Source organism: Macaca nemestrina, chromosome 18, assembly GCF_043159975.1.
Source record: "Macaca nemestrina isolate mMacNem1 chromosome 18, mMacNem.hap1, whole genome shotgun sequence".
NCBI classification, from domain to species: Eukaryota; Metazoa; Chordata; class Mammalia; order Primates; family Cercopithecidae; genus Macaca; species Macaca nemestrina.
Window position 1 is genome coordinate 85,446,104 of NC_092142.1, and position 5,632 is coordinate 85,451,735.

Genomic DNA, 5,632 nt, shown 5'->3' on the forward strand with positions numbered 1-5,632 from the left:
ACTCTGGCTGGAAGGCTGTCCAGTTTGCGAATTGTTCATTGCTCAATCAAGCTCTTAAATGAAATAAAAGAAAACATTGTCAGCATGAAATGACAGACGGACGGGGGGAACCGTTGCAGAACTATCCTCTCCACACGGGGCCCTGGCTGTTTGTCCACCACCACACTAGACTAGATTTGTGATGGACATGTTGACACATACCTGTCATCACAGACGGACCGCCCAGTGCCCTGTTGACCCAACCCACTGGCAGGGGAGCAAGCATGTGGTGGTTGCACAGCAGCTGGCATTGAGGTGGGAAAGTGTGCAGTCCCTTTTGGAGCAGATGTCCAGGTCATGCGCTGCCCAGAAGCTGAATACACAGGGCCATGCCCTGCAGGACTATCCGGCTGCTTCCGGCATCAGGACACCTGGGGTCATGTGGACACCCTGAAGAGACAACGACACAAAGGCCAGGATGACCACAAATGTCCTGAGCAGAGGCAGAAAGCTGGCCAGATGCGGCGTCTGCAGGGTCCCTGTGGTGGTCTTTCTCTCATCCTACGGCGCAGGACGCTTGCTGGCGACACAACCAAGAGGAAGCCTGGCAGAGCAGGGGCAGGGGGTCGCTGGGGCCAGGTGCAGGCATCCTCCCTGACTTATTTTGGACAATGTTCTACGTCCGTGGGGTGGCAGCCTAGGGAGGAGCAATACCACACGCAGGGCTCTTGAGAGTGCTGTAGTGCTGTGACCAGTCGCTGAAGGTATCTTATGGAAACCACCACCAGCATCCAGGAAGCAGGCACGGACTCCGTGTTCCTCCCACCCCGTGTTCCCCAGCAGGTCTGGGGTCTGGGCCACCGGGAAGCATGCTGAGTCTGCAAATGTCCCTGGAAGAGGATAGCAACATTTCTCTTCTGGACACTTGCCCCCAAACAGGCCGTGATCTATCAGCGCATGGCTTTTCCGTGAGGCAGGAAGCACTGGCCCACCCGGGCTTTCTGCTATGACTCTTCGGCAGGGTCACCAGCTTGGGCGAGCAGAGAGGACTGCGCCGCCTCGGTCCAGGTGCAGGAGGCGGGCCAGCGAAGTGGGCAGGGCAAGAGGAGGCAGCCAGGGGAGGCTGGGCGAGGCCATAGCAAATGTGGGCCATGGGGACAGGAGGGACAGGAGGTCCTGGCTCACTTCCCAGGGGCCTTCGTCGCGATGCCCGCCCCAGAGAGAGAGCTCAGGGTCAGGAAACCTCTTGGGAAACGAAAGAGGACCCAGGGCAGCAGGGTCCTTCTTGCAGGGCAGCCTCTGACCCGCCCCAGGGATTTCGCGCTGGGCTGTTTCTCTACGAGGAGGCAGCGCCACCTGCTGTCCACTTCGCGCAGATGCTGTTGGGCCCTAAAAAATCAGTCCCATCAGGAAAATTGATCTCACCAGGCTGGGCAGCCGCGGATGCGAGGAATGAACCTGATTGCCCTATTTCAGGCCCCTTGATCTTTGTCAAGGGGTAGCTGGCTTTTTATTTTATTTTATTTTATTTTGTCAGGGGGTCAGTTAATGTAGTCTTTTTCTAATTACACAAATGATGTGGCTTATTCCAAATAAAAAAAATAAAACTTTATTAAAGTGAAACGAAGAAAGTAAAAGTGACTTCCAACCCCATTCCTGAGTGAGACAGCTGTGCTCCGGTGGCCACAGGAGACATCTTCCTGCACCCTCAAGGACCCCGTGGTTCTACGAGGAGCAGATAAGGGAGGTGGTGGGTCAGAGCACTGGAGTCACAGGGCCTGGGTTCAAGTCCTGGCTCCACCTCTTCTCAACTTCGTGAGCCTGCACAGGTGTCTCCTGCTCACCTCAGTTTCCCCATCGGTACAGTGGGGACGATGGTGAGAGCAGGGCTCTCACAGCATTGCTGTGAGGCTTAAATAAATAATAATCTGTGAAAGGCTTACAGTGAAGAAACCAGGCACAGAGAGGGCAAGCACTTAGAGGCCACACGGCCAGGACATGGTGCAAACCCTGGTGTGCCTGGCTCCAGCACGGCACTCTTCGACCATTAAATGGTCTCTCTGTTCTGACAAGCTGCGGTGGCTTCGTTACCCCTGAGGCCCGGCTTGTGGTCAAGAGATGAGCACTTGGTGTTTCTCCGGAGGACAATCTTCTCCGCCCTGCAGGGAGGGGCTTGGTGCTATGACTGGCTCTGCTGTGAGACTGCAGGGAGTCACAAAGCCCTTCTGAGCCACACCTTTCTTATCTGGGAAAGGGAAACAGTAGTACCTGCTTCCTGGGACTCAGAATTCTAAGACTTAAGTGAGCTAATTCACCCTCCAAGGTGGGCAGGGATGGTTAATTTGCTCACAATTTGGCACTCAGGGCCTGAGCTCATTGCTTCCAAACCATGCAGAGTGCAAAACGCCCAAACCACATGGTCACACGTCAGCTCCATTCCGACCCCTGCAATTTATGGACATCAAAAATAAAAGGTTCCATTCACGGGAAGGAGTGCTGCCGTGTTCGCGGGAATGGGAGTGTGGGTTCCCTAAACGTCTCTGCTTGTTTGAACAAGTGCCCAGATGATGACCACTGAGATTGGCAAAGTCATGGGGACTTGCTGGGCCAGTGGGTGGCAGGGAGAGGTGGACGAAGAGGGGCTCCCAGATCCCCTGAACCTGCGGCTCTGCAATGCACCAGGAAACAAGCAGCCAATACTCTATGCCTCAGTTTCTTCATCTACAAATGCAATCAAATATGGGGCTACTTCCAGCAACAGGACCAGGGTCGTGCGGAGCTGTGGCACGGTGGGCTGGCCACAGGTCACAGGGTGGTGATGTGCAGATCAGAGTTGACGGGTTCAGGGCACACAAAACAGGGACTCCTGCTGGCTTCTGACTGAGCAGCCCTGGTCCCCAAAGCACCTCTGCACTGTGCACCGCGTGATCTGGTAGAAGCCCCCACTGCTCCACAGGACCCTGCTTTTCTCTTCCAGGAAACATTCCTGGCTTTGTCTGCCTCTTCCTACCTCCGGTGGCAAGCAGGGGACAATCCCCAGTGAAGGAAGGCACAGGGGTGTTGGTGGCTCAACCTGTGGTCAGCTGCTGCTGCAACCGAGGCTTTACTCCCTGCACACAGGGGCACCGTGGGAAACTGACTCCTCTCTGCATTTCAGTAACCTCGGCTGTGACATAGGAGGCCTCTCAAAAGTGACTGCGAGGATTATGTGAAATGATAAAAATGTGTGTATCTATGTATATAGTTAATATCTTTAATAATGTATTTTATACATAAATACATCATGTACTTTATAAATCTATAAAGGGAACGGAATGGAGGAAGTGGGCTTAGCAAGCCTCGATTGGTTATTTTTGCTGAGGGGGAGGGGGTGTGAGAATTAAAATTTTGGAAACTGAGTCGGCTGCAAGCCAGGTGCTTCCTGGGGGCCTGCGGGAGAGGGAGAAGATACTGCCCAGCCATCCCAAATAGGACGGGAAGAGGGGAGGGGAGGGGAGGGAATCCCCATTTTTGCTCCTTTGGTAAAAATGCAGAAAGCTTCACATCTCCTGTCCATATCAGCAGGTCCTGGGGCTGAACATGCTGCAGAAGGCACTGTGGATCAGACAGCAAGAGTGCAGGGATCATTACTGATGTCTGCTGCGGGTGCCAGACGGGCCCATATGTTTACCCTAAATTTACCGCCATTCCTACACCTGCTTACTGCTTCCTGTTCTAAATGCTGTTCTCATCTGACATTTCATCCTCTCCACCATCACTTTGCTAAAATGCCACTCTTTGTGGTGGTCTCTGCACTGGCCCTTTCTCGGTGATTCTGTTCCACTGCTGTTCTCGGCCTTTCTGATTTGCTGTCTTGTGTCTCCATCCATTTCCTTCTCTATGTGGGTGTCTGAGGTGAAGTATGTGGGGGTCACTGGCTGACAGCTGGTGGCGGGGGGGGGGTGTGCAAAAATGCCCAGAGAATACTTCCTCTGAGTGCAGGGGGTAGCTTCTGCCAGAGCTGAGGGGCTGCAGTGGGTTGGGAGGACAGGCGCCAGCCTTGCCCATCTGGTTGGTTGAGAAAGAAGTAATGAGAGAGGCAGGCACAGCTCTGGGGGCAGGGAGACTGGGGCCTAAGTCTTGACTTTACCCCTGCCTAGGTCTGGGACCCTGGACCTAAGTCCCTTAGGCCTCCTGAACGAAGCCTTTTCCTTTTGCCACAGTCACGGAATCCTTCTCCAAAGGCTGAGCGGGCCCGGCCTAGGACGCGTGGCCTGACAGCAATGAGAACGGCAGAGGCAGCTGGCACTGGCTCGAGGAGGCCACCTTTACTGGGCTTAGCTCTGCCAGCACTGGCTGTGGGACCAGGTTGGGGGAAAGTCACTTCCTCCTTTGGGACCTCAGTCTTTTCATTGGCAAAACTGGGGAGAGCATTTTTCCGCCTTACAGAGTGGGGAGTGTGTGCTGGGGGCTGGCCCCGGGGGCAGCCTGGGTGCTGATCCTACCTGTGCAGCCAGACTCAAGAACAGACACATTTGCCTATGTAAGTGGAACACCAAGCCTTTGCCCTGAGCATTCTAGAAATTGCTTTTAGAAGTAGACAAATGTTATACAAGGTTTTTATCCTACTGTTCCAAAAATGATTTAAGTAACACTAAAAAAATAAAATAAAATAAAAAATGTCACCTACGCACAGTGCCAAGCATGAGAAAAGAACCTGTGCAAATCCCAGTGGTGCTTTGGTTAAGGTGGCGTGATGATTCTGCTGCTGCTGCCTTCTGGCCAGCCCACACTGCTGGCTTTTGGAGTCCCACTGCACCTTCGCCTGCCTGTGGCCATCCTGCAGCATGGAGGGAACCCTGTGCAAACATCAGTTTCAACATACTGCAGAACTAGACTTGTCACACTTTGAATGAAGAACAGAAGGTTTCAGAGGTGCTTCTTCCCACACCCATCACTGCTGTTCTCTATTATCTTACTGAAAAATAATTAGGAACTATTTGCATCACTCAGACTTGACTTCGCACAGAAACCATATGTGAAAAAACCCTGCGAATGTCAATAGACTCCGGGAACGCCGGCACCTGTGTCACAGCCTGCCGCTCAGCTGAGGGTGCAGAGCCATGGTAAGAAGATGCCAGGGGCTGGCAGCCAGGTGTGTCCCATCCGTTTTCCTGAGCAGTGTGGTGGGATTGCAGGGAGGAGCTATGAAAGGTGGGAGAGAAAAAGAGCCAGGGGTTTGGGCTTCATCCTGAAGCTGAGAATGCTTTTCCAGAAGGTAGAACTGGGCTGTTCTACGGACTTCTTCTTCCTTTTTCATATTAACAAGATGTGAATTGGGAGAGGCAGACTCTTTCATACCTTCTCAACTTGCCCTTGGGGAGCGCTGGGCTCACTGGCCTTATTTTCACATGGCTGATGCTGAAAGGTGCTTTATCTGTTGCACCTGGCAGCATGAGAAAGGCTGATGTGGGGCTGGCCGCAGTGGCTTATGCCTGTAATCCCCGCACTTTAGGAGGCCGAGGCAGGTGGATCACATGAAGTCAGGAGTGCGAGTCCAGCCTGGCCAACATGGTAAAACCTCGTCTCTACTAAAAATACAAAAATTAGCCAGGCGTGGTGGCACATACCTGTACTTGAACCTGGGAGGCGGAGGTTGCAGTGAGCAGAGATT